The 17,444-nt window shown below is 41.4% G+C and overlaps 1 protein-coding gene across 1 annotated transcript in view; it reads left to right on the plus strand.

Moving 5' to 3' along the window:
* Positions 1–1,323: 1,323 nt before the first annotated feature.
* The window catches only part of CABIN1 (calcineurin binding protein 1), a 156,333-nt gene continuing 140,212 nt past the window's right edge, over positions 1,324–17,444 (plus strand). The window contains exon 1 of the mRNA XM_081802514.1: positions 1,324–1,396. The gene's annotated coding sequence lies outside the window, so the exon portion shown is untranslated. The remainder of the gene's footprint in view (positions 1,397–17,444) is intronic.

Below are 17,444 nucleotides of genomic sequence, written 5' to 3' on the forward strand. Positions count from 1 at the left end.
ATTATCCCCACTGTGGCCCTGAGCTTTGCGCCCTGGTATTACTATGCTGCCTGAGGATCCTGCATGGCCTGCCCTGTTTCTCACCTCCAAAAGCTTGCCACACAGCTCCCTGCTGCGTGGACTACCCTTCCCATTTTTTTTTTTTTTAAGATTAAGGGGGGTGGATTGAGAGAGGGCACAAGCAGGGGGAGCAGCAGGCAGAGGGAGAAGCAGGGTCCTCACTGAGCAGGACTCTGGGATCATGACCTGAGCGGAAGGCACACACTTAACCGACTGAGCCACCCAGGCGTCCCACGACTCCATTACTTTTGCAACTCCTGTGTATCACTAAAGCTTTATTGTTCTGAACTGAAGCTATGAGTTCTTCACCATGATTTTATCGTCTTTATGTACGGTCAAAGAGAAAGCCATAATATTCATTCCTATTTAAATCATTTTTTTTAAAGTTTTTTTTTTTTTTTTTAAAGATTTCATTTATTCATTTGAGAGAGAATGAGATAGAGAGAGCATGAGAAGGGGGAGGGTCAGAGGGAGAAGCAGACTCCCTGCCAAGCAGGGAGCCCGATGCGGGACTCGATCCCGGGACTCCAGGATCATGACCTGAGCCGAAGGCAGTTGCTTAACCAACTGAGCCACCCAGGCGCCCCTTATTTAAATCATTTTTGCTGGACTCAAGCAACTATGAATTTCAACCACCACTTGTGAAACCTTTCCCTAAAAGGCTTAGCTCCCAAGGGTTTAACCTCTCAACCCGAGGCCGTTTCCGGAAAACTATAAATGCTGACTCCTCTTTTCAGGTTTGGAATTCTGTCACTCCCTCCTCAGCCCGTTCATTTACCCGATCTTGAATTTTTGTGATTTTTGTTTTTGTTTTATCTTTCTTTCAATAGTTCATTGTATCTGTGCCTTTTGGGCTTCAAATCCTCTTCAGAAAGAGGTGAGGCACAGGGTATATAAAGGAGAACGCTCCTTCTACCCTGGTTCCCCCTAAGTGTTCCTCAAGTTTCCATTGCCTTCAGAGCACCTGTCCCAAGTTGTATCAAATAGTAACACCGCCCATCATTTAGCGACTGCTCGGGGCCAGGCACCAAATTCGGCGTTTCCCAAATATTACAACTGGTGGGGAACAGAGGTCGGAACCTCAAGCCGGCGCTCCGAGCCCACAATAGTTCGAGTGCCCAAATGCAGGGACCGGAACCGTTTACACTCGCGCGGCTGGCTTCACGCAGCCCCCGGTGTCCCAGAGAGCTCGCTCCGTGGGCGAGCGGCGCGTGCGCCCTCGCTGATTGGCTAGCGGAGCCGGTACCGAAACCAATGGGAGCGCGCCTTATTGTCAGGCGCGCAGCCGGCCGGCGCGGGGGTCGGGGCAGGCCGGCCGTTGCCGTGGAGACGCCTGGTGAGTTCCCGGGTGGCTGGTTTGGGGGCATCCCCCGGGTGGGGGCGCGGCTCTGCTGAACCAAGGAAGGGAGCCGGGGCGCGGGCTTGAGGGGCGGTGGGCGCGGGGCCAAGGCCGGTGCGGACGCGGGGGAGGGGGGCGCCTCCGGTAGCCTGAGTGCCACATTCGGGGAAACCGAGGCTGGAGGGCAGGAGCGGCGAGGCCGGGGCTCTTGACTTCCTCGCGGGCCTCTTCATGGCTCTTGCCGTCACCCTAGGGTGCCTAGGACGGGCTCCAGCCTCGGGAGTGGTTCTCGGTGACAGCAGCGGGAGCCACCATTGATTGTGCGTCTGCCGGTGTTGAGCCCGGTGCTAACCCTCTACTTCACTTACGTCCTTTTAGTTCACCTTCCCAGCAGCCCTGCTAGGTGAGTGCTGTTAATAGCGCCATTTATACGGGTGGAAACGGAGGCCCAGATGAGGTGAAGGGTCTTGTCCAGAGTCAGCCAACTAACTGTGTCAGCCCAAGTCTAGACTGAAAAAAAATTTTTTTTTTTAAAGATTTTATTCTTAAGTAGTCTGTACACCCAATGTGTGGCTTGAACTTATAACCCAGAGATGAAGCGTTGCATGCTCTACCGACTGAGGCAGCCAGGCACCCATAGACTGAAAATCTTGAGTGCACTGCTTCCCAGGAGGTGGAGGAGGACCCCAGTTAGGTAGAGCCTACTGACGCTCAGGTGTCTGCACAAGTGATTTTGGAGCCACGGAACTCTTTGGGGCCTGGGTTACTATGGGCCTGTGGTTCATAACTGTGGGACTTAGGGTTTCATGCAGCTACAGTTCCTTCTATGAGATTCATAACTGTGGTTAGAACTAAAATATCCTTTGAGTGGTCTCCTTTAGAGGTCGGCAAACTTATGTTGTAAGTGTAATAATACTTATAATATTAATATAATTATATCATAGTATGTTGTGAATATAATTGCATATTTTTAATAGTATTTTAGGCTTAGGGGGCCTACTCTGTCTACTCAGTTCTGGCATTATACATTGGATACAGGCAGAGACAATAGGTAAGCGAGTGGCAGTGTTCCAATAAAATTTTATTTATGGACACTGAAATTTGAATCTTATGTAATTTTTATATAATTTTCATGTGTCATGAATTTTTTCATCCATTTAAAAATGTTAAAACTGGGGTGCATGGGTGACTCACTTGGTTACGCTTCTGCCTTCGGCTCAGGTCATGATCCCAGCCGCCTGGGATCAGCCCCGAATCAGGCTCCCTGCTCAGCGGGGAGCCTGCTTCTCCCTCTCCTCCTGGCTTGTGCTCTGTGTCTCTCTCTTTCTCAAATAAATAAATAAAATCTTAAAAAGTCAAAACCATTCTTTGCTCCTAGGCTGTACAAAAACGGTAGGCTAGTTAGCTTGCTGACCCCTAATCTAGCCCCAAACCTCATAGGATAAAGGAAACTGAGATTCAGAGAGGGGTCTCTTACGCCAAGCTAACCACACAGCCAGGAAGTAACACAACTCGGCCTAAAATCTAAGCTTCCTGACTCCCAGACCAGAGCATGTCAGGAAATACCACTGCTTATCACTGACTGGGTCAAGGTGCTGAGGTACTTAAGGTGTGCTGTTCTTTATCATGTGTTCTTAAGGCCATGGAAACCATGGTCTAAAGAGTTTGGAAATTTGTGACATTAAACTCCTGAATGTGCTATTCTAGGATAATATGATTGCTGGGCTGGGAGTCTGAGAAATGAATAGATATTTTCTTTCTTTATTCAATAGCTGCTTTTTTTTTTTGCTTCTTTTAGTGGGTTTCTGGGGTTTCTGGTGAATAATACAGACATGGTCCCCATCCTCACATTGCTTACAGATGATGAATACATAATCTCAAGTGCTCAAGTGGCTATTTCTTTTTAAACTGTTTATTTTAAACTAATTTTAGATTTAGAGAAAAGTTGCAACAATAATACAGAGTTTCCTTATTTCCTTCACCCTGCTTCTAATGTTAACATCTTACAGAATCATAATACAACTATCAAGAGCAGGAAACTAATATTAATACAGTATCATTAACCCAATTGTAAACCTAGTTTGAATCTGACCAGTTTTGCACAATGTTCTAGTTTCCACTCTATGATTCTAACTTCCCATATTGCATTTAGTTATTGCTCCTTAGTCTCCTTAGTCCTTAACGATCACATAGTTTTGTCTTTCTTAGCCTTGATATTTTTCAAGAGTACTGATCAGTTATTTTGTCTAATATCCCTCAACTTGGATTTGTCTAATGTTTTCTCATAATTCATGTGAGGTTATGCATTTTTGGCCAGAATAACACAAACAGTGTGTTGTCCTCAGTGTATCATATCAAGGAGTTCAAGATGCTGATATGTCTTATTACTGGTGATAGTTATCTTCATTGCTTGGTTTAGTCTGCCAGGTTTCTATACTATAAAGTTACTATCTTTCCCTTTAGTAAGTATCTTGGGGGAAATACTTTGGAAGGATGGGAATTCTGGTTCTCACAAATTTATGCCCACTGACCATAGTTAGCATCCATCTGTGGGTCTCTGTGGTGTTTGCCTAAAGGTAATTACCTGTTTCTTTCTTTCTATACTTATTAATTCAAATTCAGTTAAAGGAAGAACTATCCCTTCTCTCATTTATATATATTAGTATGGGCCCTATAGATACTCATTTTATTCCATGGGTTAAAATCTAATGTTACCATTATTTTGTTCACTGTTCTGGCTTTGTTTGTTCAGAATCTCCTTCAGGTTAGCTGCTGTGTCCTCTCAACGAATCCTCATCATTTTTTGGAGCATTTACTTATTTTCTGGCACCTCAGGATGTTCCAGACTCATCTTGTGTTTTCTCTGCCCCAAACCTGGAATCACACTTCTTGTTGTCTTTAGCCTTCTAGTATCCAATCAAGATACTATTCTGCACAGTTCCTTAGGTTAGTTCTTTTCTTCCTCATACCCTTCAGTGTGGTTATGTAATTTGTAATACAGTAGGTTCATTGTTAACGTTTATATTTCATTTTGGGTTCCCCGTAGATCTCAGTTGGTTTTAATTATTTTTTGACTGGGAAACATGGCTGTGGTTCTAAGAGTAAGAACTGTAACAAAGGTATACTCAGGGAAGTGTCACTCCCTCCCCTACCCCTGCCACCTTGTTCCGGTTCTCCCCTACATTTCACCCCTTTCCCACTCATCCCCTGTAGCTAACTGATCTCTTTGGTGTCTGGATTATCCTTTCTTTTGTACAAATGAACAGGTGGTTGTGTATTTTCTTATATCCTCTTCTTTCGTATATGAAAGATGGCATGCTATAGATAATTGTGTTTGCTTTTTTCACTTAAAAATATGTCTTGAAAATCACCCATATGTGTTCATAGAGATCTTATTCATTTTTAAAAACAGTTTTATTGAGATAAAAATTTATACACAATTTGCCTATTCATTGAGATAAAATTTACATACATTTCAGTGGTTTTTAATATTCACAGAGTTGTGCGTCACCACAATCAATTTCAGAACATCTTTGTCATGCCAGCAAGAAACCCTGTACCTGTTAGCCATCACTTCTCATTGCCTCCTCCCCTAGCCCTAGGCTGTTACTAATACTTTCTGTCTGTATAGATTTGCTTGTTCTGGACATTTCATATGAACGGGATCATGCAATATGTGGTCTGTGACTGGCTTCTTTCACTTAGCATGATGTTTTCTTTTCTTTTTTTTTTTAAAGATTTTATTTATTTATTTGACAGAGAGAGACACAGTGAGAGAGGGAACACAAGCAGGGGGAGTGGGAGAGGGAGAAGCAGGCTTCCCGCAGAGCAGGCAGCCCAATCTGGGGCTCGATCCCAGGACCCTGGGATCATGACCTGAGCTGAAGGCAGATGCTTAACAACTGAGCCACCCAGGCGCCCCTAGCATGATGTTTTCACGGTTCGTCCTGTTGTCAGGAGTCTATTACTTTTTATGGCTGAATGATATTCTGTTGTATGGATACACCACATTTTATTTATCCAATTATCAGTTGATGGACATTTGGGGGTTCTACTTTTTGGTTATATGAATAACGCTGCTATAAACATTTCCTCATTAATTTTTACAGCTGCATATTACTTCATTGTGTGGCTGTACCATAGTTTATTCATCCACTATACTATTGATAGCCATTTAAGTTGTTTCCAGTCTCTTGGAATTGCAAACAGTGCTGGAATGAATAACCCTGCATATACGTATTTCATATTGTTGGAGGTACCTCTCTAGGATTGATTCCTAGAAGTAGAATTGCTGGGTTGAAAGGTAAGGGCATTTGTAATTTTGTTAGCTGTTGTTAAATTCCCTTCCAGAGTGGTTGTGCCAGTTTGCATTCCCATCAACAATGTATGAAAATAGTGCCTGTTTCCTGACAACCTCCAACATGGTATGCTGTTAATTTTGTGAATTTGAATTTTTGTGAGGGCAATAGTGTGATAGAAGTAGTGTCTCAGTGCTATTTTAATTTGCATTTCTCTAATTATGAGTATGAACATTTTTTCATATCCTTGAGGGCCAGTTGTGTGTCTGTTTTTGTGAATTGTCTATTCATATAGTTTCCCCATTTTTCTATCAGGTTTTTTTTTCCTTTGCTTGTGTTATAATACACTTAATATGAAATATAATTTTTAAACTATTTTTAAGTGTACAGTTCCATGGCATTAAGTACATCCACACTGTTGTGCATCCATCATTACCATATGTCTTCCAGAACTTTTATTTCCATCTTCCCAAACTAAACCTGTGTACCTATTAAACACTCCCCATTCTTCCCTTCCCCCGGCCCTTGGCAACCACCATTTTACTTTCTGTCTTTATGAATTTGACTGCTTTAGGTATCTTGTATAAGTGGAATCACACACTGTCATTCTGTGCTGGCTTATTTCACTTAGCATGTCTTCAAGGTTCATACGTATTATAGCATGTGTCAGAATGTCCTTCCTTCTTAAGGCTGAATAATATTCCATTGTATGTATCTACCACATTTTTTTAAAAAGTAGGCTCCATGACCAGTGTGGAGCCTAATGTGGGGCTTGAACTCATGACCCCAAGATCAAGACCTGAGCTGAGATTGAGTCAGATGCTTAATCGACAGACATCCAGAAGCCCCTTGTTTATTCATTCATCTGTGAGTGGACACTTACTTGGGTTGCTTCTACCTTTTGGCTATTGTGAATAATGCTGTCTCCCTCAGTTTTTAAGAGCTCTTTATGTGTTTGTCTACAGTATATGTTGCAAATATTTTCTCCAATTTATCAGTTGACTTTTGACTTTTTTTCTGATTAAAAATTTTTTTTTTTTAAGATTTTATTTATTTATTTGACAGAGAGAGAGATAGCGACAGCAGGAACACAAGCAGGGGGAGTGGGAGAGGGAGAAGCAGGCTTCCCGCTGAGCAGGGAGCCCGACGCAGGGCTCGATCCCAGAACCCTGGGATCATGACCTGAGCCGAAGGCAGATGCTTAACGACTGAGCCACCCAGGTGCCCCTAAAAATTTTTTTTCTGATCAAATTTTTTTTCAATTTTATTGAGGTATAATTGACATATAGCGCTATACAAGTTTAAGGTATATAGCATAATGACTTGACTTACATGTATTGTAAAATAATTATCACAATTAGTTTTGCTAACATCCGTCATCTCATCTCACCTCATATAGATACAAAAAAAAAAAAAAAGAAAAGAAAAAATGTTTTTCTCTTGTGATAAGAACTCTTAGGATTTACTCTCTTAACTTGCAAATATATCATATAGCAGTGTTAACTATAATTACCATGTACATTATATCCCTAGTACTTACTTATTAACTGGAAGTTTGTACCTTTAGGCCACATTCATCCAATTCTCTTTCCCACCCCTTCCCCACCTCCTGCCTCTGGTAATGACAAATCTGATATCTTCTATGAATTTGGGTTGTTTTGTTTTTATTTGTTTGTTTGGTTTTTATTTATTTATTTTTATTTTTTTAAATATTTAATTAATTTATTTATTTGAGAGAGAGAGAGAGAAATAGCATGAGAGGGGAGAGGGTCAGAGGGAGAAGCAGGCTCCCCGCTGAGCCGGGAGCCCGATGCGGCACTCGATCCCAGGACTCCGGGATCATGACCCGAGCCGAAGGCAGTCGCTTAACTAACTGAGCCACCCAGGCGCCCTGTTTGTTTGGTTTTTAGATTGCCATATAAGTGAGGTCATATAGTATTTGTCTTTTTCTGTGTGACTTATTTCACTTCGCATAATGCCCTAAAGGTCCATCCATTTTGTCACAAATGGCAGGGTTTCCTTCTTTTTTTATGGTTGAATAATATTCCATTGTGTGTGTGTGTGTGTGTTTGTATGTACGTACATATATATACACACATGTAATTTCTTTATTCATCCATAGATGGACGCTTACATTGTTTCCATGTCTTGGCTATTGTAAACAGTGCTGCTAAGAACATGGGTATGCAGATATCTCTCAGACATGGTGTTTCCATTTCCTTCAGATGCATTCCCAGAAGTGGGATTGCTGGATCATATAGTAATTCTATTTTTATTTTTTGAGGAACCTCCATTATTTTCCATAGGAGCTGTACCAATTTACCGTGCCACCAACAATACACACGGGTCCCTTTTCTCCACATTCTCACTGGCGTTTGTTATCTCTTGTCTTTTTGGTGATAGCCATTCTAACAGGTTCATGAGATGATAACTCATTGTGGTTTTGATTTGCATTTCCCTTATAATTAGTGATGAGCACCTCTTCATGGACCTGTTGGCCATATTTTATTTTCTTTGGAAAAATGTCTAGTCAGATGCTTTGCCCATTTTTAAATTGGATTATTTGGGTTTTGTTTTATTTTGTTTGTTTTCTTGCTATTGAATTTTATGAGTTCTTTATATATTTTGGATATAAACCCTGATCAGATATATGTTTTGCAAATATTTTTCCTATTTTATAAGTTGTCTTCTCATTTTGTTGATTGTTTCTTTTCCTGTGCAGAAGCTTTTTAGTTTGATGTAGTCCCACTTGTTTGTTTTTGCTTTTGTTGCTTGTGCTGATGTTTTTGTCATGCAAAATTTAAAACATGTATATGTAGTTAAATTTATTACTTTTTTTTTTTTTTTTTTTTTTTTTTTTTACTGCCTCTGGATTTTGGATCATTGTGAGAAAGCCTTTCCATATACAGGGTTAAAGAGGAAATCATCCATGTTTTTCTCTAGTATTTGTCTGGTTCCTTTTGTTTTCATTTAGATCCCCAATTCATTTGCAATTTATTTATGTATATGGTGTGAGTTAAGGATCTAATTTTATCTTTTTCCAAATGGCTACTAGTTTTTCCCAGCGACTCTTGTTACAATGTTCATTTTGACTCCAGTGATTTGAGATACCACCTTTTTCATATTTTACATTTTCATATGTACTCGAGTCTAATTCTGAACATGGTTTCTCTATCTATGCATGTGCCAATACCACAGTTTTAAGTACTTAGGCTTTATATAGTATTCTTTAATGTGTGGTGGGGCTCATCGACTCCTGTAGCTTTTCTTCTTCACTGTTTTCCTAGCTATTTATACATTTTTGTTTTTCCATATGAACTTTAGTATCAACTTGTCTAGTATCTTGTTGGTATTTTTATTTGTATTGCATTCACTTTATAAATTAACTTAGGGAGAACTGACATCTTTATAATGCTGAATCCTGTCCAAGAACAGAGGATGTCTTTCCATTTGTTCAACTTTACTCTTGTATCTTTTGGTAGCATTTAAAAATTTTTCCTTGCATAGGTTGCACATTTCTTGTTAACTTCATTTCTAAATATTTAATCACCTTTGTTGCTATTACTAACAGAACTTTTCTCTATCATAATGTCTTCTGTTTATATTTTGTTTATGTGAAAGCTGTTGACTTTTGTATGTTAATTTTGTATCATGCTACTTCATTGAGTTCTTTTAAGTTTTATTATTGATTTTGGGGTTTTCCAGGTATTCTATTATATTGTATAAAATTAACGATTGTTTTACTTCTTCTTTATTCATTCTTATACCTCTAATTGGTTTCCCTCTTCTACTGGCATTGCTAATACGCTAAATATAGTGGTGGGTAGTAGCAGACATAATGGGCATCCTTGCTTTGGTCCTGATATTAATGGAAATGCCTCTAGTGTTTCTCTATTAAATAAGATTTTGGCTTTAGGACTAAGGTATATAAGAAAGTATTACTTAATTCCTATTTTCTTGAGTACTTTTTATCATGGGGGGTGTTGAATTTTGTCAAAGGCTTTCTTTTCTATGGGGATAATCACAGGATTCTCCCCCCCTTAGGTGATTTTGTTGTGTTTTCACACATATGGGTATTTGTGTTTTCATTGTTAGTATTTCTTTACATTTCTCCAATTTTAGCTGGATTTCCAGAAGTTGTTTAATAGGAAGTACTTAAATTTTTAAATAGAAGCACCTATCGGGCACCTGGGTGGCTCAGTTGGTTAAGCGACTGCCTTCGGCTCAGGTCATGATCCTGGAGTCCCGGGATCGAGTCCCGCATCGGGCTCCCTGCTCGGCGGGGAGTCTGCTTCTCCCTCTGACCCTCCCCCCTCTCATGTGCTCTCTCTCATTCTCTCTCTCTCAAATAAATAAATAAAATCTTTAAAAAAAAAAAAAAAAAAAAGAAGCACCTATCTTCTATTGTTGTTGATGGTGGTGGTGATGGCAGTGGTAGTGTTAGTAAATTCTAGTTTTAACGTGTTGTGATCAGAGATTTTTAAAAATGTTTTTATAGAAGATGTTTTCTTTGTGATTTAATATATGCTCGATTGTTTTGTGAATATGCTGTAAGTGCCAGAGAATGTGTAGTCTCTGTTAGCAGAGTATAGAGTGGTATGCATCTGTAAGTTTTCCTGTAATCATTTTGTTGTTTAGATCTTCTGTCTTCTTACTTATTTTTTCCTCCGTTTGACCTTATACTGATAGTGGCGAATGAAAGTCTCTTATTATTAGTGTGTTTTTATTTATGTGTCCTTGCATCTCCTGTGTTTTTGTTTCATACAGTTGGTTGCTGTATTTGGTGTATATTCCTTTTTTTTTTTTAAAGATTTTATTTATTTATTAGAGAGAGAGAGTGTGTGTGTGTGAGTTGGGGGAGAGGTGGAGGGAGAAGGAGAGAATCTTAAGCCGACTCAGCGCTGAGCACAGAGCCCAGCAAGGGGCTTGATCTCAGACCCTGAGATCATGACCTGAGCCGAAATCCAGAGTCCGGACTCTCAACTGACTGAGCCACCCAGGCGCCCCAAGACTGGCTTCTTTCACTTAACATAATGCCTTTGAGATTCATCCAAGTTGTTACATGCATTAGTTAACTTGTTTCTTTTGATGGGCAGTATTATTCCACCTGTTATATTTGGTTTGTTTCTACTTTTTGGTAATTTGAATGAAGTGCCTTTTAAACATTTACATACAGGCTTTGTGTGAACATTTCTCTAGGGTAAATAGCTGGGATGAGATTGCTGTGTCATATGGTAACTGTGTGCTTAACTTTGTAAGAAACTATTTTCCGGCATTGGTGGTACTGTTTTGCATTCCTTTTTTTTTTTTTTTTAAGATTTTATTATTTATTTATTTATTTATTTGACAGAGAGAGAGAGAGCACAAGCAGAGGGAGTGGCAGGCAGAGAGAGAAGCAGGCTCCCCCCTGAGCAAGGGGCCTGATTTGGGGCTTGATCCCAGGACTTTGGGATCATGACCTGAGTGGAAGGCAGACCCTTAACCGACTGAGCCACCTAGGCTCCCCCCGTTTTGCATTCCTGTCAGCATTGTGTGAATTTCAGTTGCTCTGTATCCTCACCAGGACTTGGCATTATCAGTTTTTTTAAAAATGTGGCCATTCTAATAGGTGTGTAGTAGTATCTCATCATGGTTTTTTTTTTTTTTTTTTAAAGATTTTATTTATTTATTTGAGAGAGAGAGAATGAGAGAGAGCACACGAGAGGGGGGAGGGCCAGAGGGAGAAGCAGACTCCCTGCCGAGCAGGGAGCCCGATGCGGGACTCGATCCAGGGACTCCAGGATCATGACCTGAGCCGAAGGCAGTCGCTTAACCAACTGAGCCACCCAGGCACCCCTCTCATCATGGTTTTAATTCACATTTCTCTGATGACTAATGATATTGGATATCTTTTAATGTACTTATTTGCAGTGTGTATGAGGTATCCAAGTCTTTTGATAATTTTTTAATTGTTTTTTTTGAAACCCCAGGTTTTGAAGATTTTGTCCAATGTTTTCTTAGTTTTATATGTTTAGATATGGTACATTTTGAGTTAATTTTTCTATTTAATTTTTGATCAAGTTTTTTTTTTTTAATTTTTATTTTTTCCATTTTGGTTGTGTACTTGTTCCAGTACCATTTCTTGCAAAGAAAATCTTTACTGCATTGACTTGTCTTTGCGTTGTTGCTGGTAATCAGTTGGCCATATTTGTTTGGGTTTATTTATGGGCTCTATTTTATTTCATTGATTTATGTGTCTATCTCTTCATCAACACCACAATGTCTTGATTTTATTGTAGCTTTATTGTAAGTCTTAGAATTAGGCAGCATGTTTCTTCCAACTTTATTTATTTATTTTTTCAAAACTGGATTATTCCCTGGGCACCTGGTTGGCTCAGTAGGTTAAGCGTCTGCCTTTGGCTCAGGTCATGATCCCAGGGTCCTGGGATTGAGCCCTGAGTCCCGCTCCCTGCTCAGCGGGGAGTCTGCTTTTACCTCTCCCTCTGCCCCTCCCCCCTGCTTATGCTGTCTTTCTCGCAAATAAATAAAATCTTTAAAAAATTTTTAAAAATGGGTTATTCTAGTACCACCTTTCCATCTGAATTTTTTTCTTTTTATTTTTTTGAAAAAAAATTTAAAAAGATTTATTTATTTGTGAGAGAGAGGGAGAGACAGAGAGCACACAAGCAAGCATGAGTGAGGGGAGGGGCAGAGGGAGAGAGAGAATCCCAAAATAGACCTACATGCTGAGCACAGAGCCCGACTCAGGGCTTGATCCCAGGACCTGAGCTGAAATCAGGTCGGCTGCTTAACTGACTGAGCCACCCAGGCGTCCCATCCATCTAAATTTTATTTTATTTTTTTTTAAAGATTTTATTTGAGAGAGAGAGAATGAGAGAGAGAGAGCACATGAGAAGGGGGAGGTATCTTTACTAGGTTGAGTCTTTCAGTCCAAGAATATGGTATGTCTTTCCGTTTATGTAGGTCTTCTTTGAGTTCTTTCATTATTGTTTTCTAAGTTTCAGAATATAGACTCTGTATTTTTTTAGATTTATACCTAAGTATTTTATTTTTTTGGAAATATTATAAATGACTTTTTTTTTTTAAATTTTGATCTCCAGTTGTTGCTAGTATATAGAAATAGAGTCACTTTTTTGGGTGTTGACCTTTACCCTGTGGCTTTGCTACACTCACCTGATACTTCCAGGTCTTTATTTTATAGATTCTTTGGGATTGTCTATGTGGACAATTATGTCATTTGTGAATATGAGCAGTTTCATTTCTTCCTTTCTAATCTCTTTGCTTTTATTTCTTTTTCTTGTTTTATTGTAGTGGCTAGGACTGTTGAATAGGAGTGATGAGAGTGGACAGCCTTGCCTTTTTCCTTATCTTAGGGGGGAAAGCATTCAGTCTTTTATGGTTAATTATGATGTTAGCTGTAGGGGCGCCATGGGTGGCTCAAGCTGGTTAAACGTCTGACTCTTGATTTTGGCTCAGGTCATGATCTCACGGTTGTGAGATCGAGCCCTGCATTGGGCTCTGCACTCAGCACGGAGTCTGCTTGAGATTCTCTCCCTCTCCCTCTGCCCCTCTACCTGCTGTCTCCTCCACCCCGTCTGTCCGCCTCTTTCTCTCAATAAATAAATAAATAAAATCTTTTAAAAAATTATGATGCTGGCTGTAGCTTTTTTGGTAAATGCCTTTTATCAGATTGAGGAAGTTTCCTTTTATTCCTGGTTTTCTTTCTTTCTTTTTTTAGATTTATTTATTTATTTTAGAGAGCGTGTGCACGAGTGGGAGGTGCAGAGGGAGAGGGAGAGATAATCTTAAGCAGACTCTGCACTGAGCATGGATCCTGATGCCAGGCTGGATCGATCTCACGACCCTGAGATCGCAACCTGAGCTGAAACCAAGAGTCAGACACTTAACCAACTGCATCACCCACGTGCCCCAATTCCTGGTTTTCTAAAAGTTTTCTTTCTTTTTTTTTTTTTTAAGATTTTATTTATTTGTCAGAGAGAGAGTACAAGCAGGGGGAGCAGAAGGCAGAGGGAGAAGCAGGCTCCCCACTGAGCAGGGAGCCCAATGTAGAACTCGATCTCAGGACCCCGAGATCATGACCTGAGCCGAAGGCAGATGCCCAACCAACTGAGCTACACAGGCGTCCCTCTTTTTTTTTTTTTTTCTTTTTTAAAGATTTTATTTATTTATTTGACAGAGAGAGACACAGTGAGAGAGGGAACACAAGTAGGGGGAGTGGGAGAGGGAGAAGCAGGCTTCCCACTGAGCAGAAAGCCCGATGCGGGGCTCGATCCCAGGACCCTGGGACCATGACCTGAGCCGAAGGGAGACGCTTAACGACTGAGCCACCCAGGCGCCCCCCTCGTTTTTTTTTTGTTTTTTTTTTTTATCACTAATGGAGAACACAGTGTGTGATGATCATGTGCAGTAGGGGCCACATCAGAGGGGTAGGGGTCAGGGAAGCTCCTTGATGAAGCCCCTTTTGAGTTGAGATGGGAATGTTTCTCTTCACTCAGGAATGTCATAGTTCACAGTGTCACCAAAGCCATCAGTGAGCCGTTCCTCTGCATGGCTTCTGCAGCTTGGCTTGTCATACAAGGGGTATCCTGTGAATGACAAATGCTGGTCTTGGAGAAAGATTTGACTGAGAAATTAAATATGTCTCCTACTAAAATAGACAAGCTGCCTAGATACCACTCATCTGCTTGTTCATCCCTTCCTTTCCGGAGCACCTGTTTTGTGCCAGACATGGAGGTGCAAAGATAAATAAGATAGGACTATTTAGGAGCTTAAAGGCTGGTGGGTGGGAGAGACCCAGGGTATTTCCAGGGTGGAGGTGAGAGTATGTAGGGGGAATTGAGAAAGAACCTGCTCTTGCTGTATTAAGTCAGTGTAAGATTGTCAATTTTGAAAAGCTGTTTTATTTTTATGTCTTAGGTAAAAATTCTTATATGTACTGATACTTAAAAATCCAAGGTCAGTTTCAAGATAGTGATTGCTATGTACTATTGTGGCAAAAGTAAAGGGGATAATACAGTCCATGCTGCAGAGTCCCTGCAGTTACACCTCTCAGTGTGTATTAGAGTACCGTATTCTGGCTCATTCTTTCTTTTGCTACTGGGAATTGAGGGGGCTGAGGAAGAGTGGTAATGATAGGATGGAATTGAGGGTCTGTGGCAGAGGGGATCCTGGTCTCATGGGACTAATGTACATGATGAGTCCTTGGGAGGATCATTTTTTAGGTTCCTCTTGAAATGTTATGTAGACACTCACAAGTATGCCTCAGTTCCAGTATGTATCTGTGTCCAGCCCTCCCGCCTGCCAGTCTTAGGAGATAAGCATTATCATACCCATTTTGCAAATTAGGCTGAGCTGCCCAAAGTTGCAATGCTAAAGAGGGACGAAAATATGACTCTAAGCCCTGTATTCTTTCCAGAGGCTGTTTTGAGTTTAAGTGAGATAACACAAATGTGCCTTGTAAGTGTCTGGGATGGACTATAGCAGTAGAAGTGTGGAAGGTACTGTATTTTTAGATTACATTAAAGTTAGCACAGGAGCCCTTTTCGGTGGGGACAATTGGCTTGAGTTTTAGCATGCAACAATTTCTAAAGAACCAGGAAGACTTCTATTTTCTCTTCAGCACCGTGGGCTCTGTGAGGGTCTTTTGGCCCTGATCATAGTGCCCAAGGAGCTTTTGTTTTGAGGAGTCTAGGGGCTTTCTTTATGGAGGCAGGTGGGCAGAGGGGTGGGCAGGGACTTGGGCAGCAAGTGGGGCCAGAAACCTCTCTCTCGACTTGGAGCTCACTGTTTTTCCCCTCCGACTTGACTGGTCATCTTACATTCAGTCTGTTCTGAGGAGGTATCTCCTGTCAACTCTGAAATGTGACCTGCACCCATCCTGCTCCTGGGTGACACAGAAGCCCCAGGGGAAGGCACTGGCCCATCTAGCACAATCCCAGTGGTTGTTGGGTGCCTTCCTGCAAGGTGCTGCTGAGGCAGGAACAGGTAAGCTCTCCTCCTTCAGCAGTAGGTCGCCCCTGGCATGATGGCTGTATTGATGTTCTCCCACCTATGGATGTGGGTCCTGCTGCTGCCACACAGACACCTGATCTCTCAGTCGTCCTTGGGTCCTGCTCTTATTTTTCTCTCCATGAGGATTCAGGTGGCATCTGGGAAGACTTGCTGTGACCTGGGGCTAGCACCTGCCCTTTGGAGAGCTGGTTGGGAGATCTATGGTTAGGTATCAGCGCCACCCTATGACTTCTCTCCTGCACTCTTTACCCCTGTGTATAATTGTTCGCCCCTGCTTTCAGTTCTTTTGGGTATATACCCAGAAGTGGAAATGCTGGGTTATAAGGTAACCTTATGTTTAAGTTTTTGAGGAACCACCATACTGTTTTCCACAGCAGTGCATGAGGGTTCCAGTTTCTCTACATCCTTGCCAGTGCTTGTTATTTTCTATGTGTGTATGTTTTTTTTTCTTTTTCTAAAGATTTGTTTATATATCTGAGAGAGAGTGAGGGGGGAGTGGCAGAGGGAGAGGGAGAGGGAAACTCAAGCAGACTCTGCACTGAGTGAGGAGCCTGATGCAGGGCTCGAGCTCACGACCCTGAGATCAGACCTGAGCTGAAACCAAGAGTTGGATGCTCAACCGACTGTGCCACCCAGGTGCCCCCTATGTATGTATGTTTTGTGTTTTCTTTTTTTTGCAGACAAAACTTTTAAAAATTTTTTAAAATTTAAATTCAATTAATTTTTTAAAAGGTTTTTAATTGATTAATTAATTAATTAATTAATTATTTTTTTAAAGATTTTATTTATTTATTTGACAGAGAGAGAGAGATAGCGAGAGCAGGAACACAAGCAGGGGGAGTGGGAGAGGGAGAAGCAGACTCCCCGCTGAGCAGGGAGCCTGATGCGGGGCTCGATCCCAGGACCCTGGGATCATGACCTGAGCCGAAGGCAGATGCTTAACGACTGAGCCACCCAGGCGCCCCTTTAATTTATTTTTTAATTTGAGAGAGAGAGTGAGCATGGAGGGGGGCGGTGGGGAGGGGCCGAAGGAGAAGCAGATTCCCCATGGAGCAGGGAGCCTGATGTGGGGTTCGATCCCAGGACCCTGAGATCATGACCTGAGCTAAAGGCAGCTGCTTAACCAACTGAGCCACCCAGGCGTCCCATAAATTCAATTAATTAACATATCATGTATTATTAGTTTCAGAGGTACAATTCTGATTCATCAGTCTTTTTTTTTTTTTAAAGATTTTATTTATTTATTTGACAGAGAGAGAGCGCACAAGCAGGGGGAGCGACAGGCAGAGGGAGAGGGAGAAGCAGGCTCCCCAAGGAGGAGGGAGCCCGATGCGGGGCTCTATCCCAGGACCCTGGGACCACGACCTGAGCCGAAGGCAGTCGCTTAACCAACTGAACCACCCAGGCGCCCCCTGATTCATCAGTCATATAATACCCAGTGCTCATTACATCACGCGCCCTCCCCAATGTCTATCACCCAGTTACCCCATCCTCCAGCCCCCCTCCCCTCCAGCAACCCTGTTTGTTTCCTATGATTAAAAATCTCTTATGGTTTGTCTCCCTCTCCGAGTTCATCTTGTTTTATTTTTCCCACCCTTCCCCTATGATCCTCTGTTTTGTTTCTTAAATTCCACATATGAGTGAGATCATGTGATAATCGTCTTTCTCAGATTGACTTATTTTGCTTAGCATTATACTCTCTTTTTTTTTTTTTT

Source organism: Leptonychotes weddellii, chromosome 13 (assembly GCF_054177405.1).
Source record: "Leptonychotes weddellii isolate Sample4059 chromosome 13, ASM5417740v2, whole genome shotgun sequence".
NCBI lineage: Eukaryota > Metazoa > Chordata > Mammalia > Carnivora > Phocidae > Leptonychotes > Leptonychotes weddellii.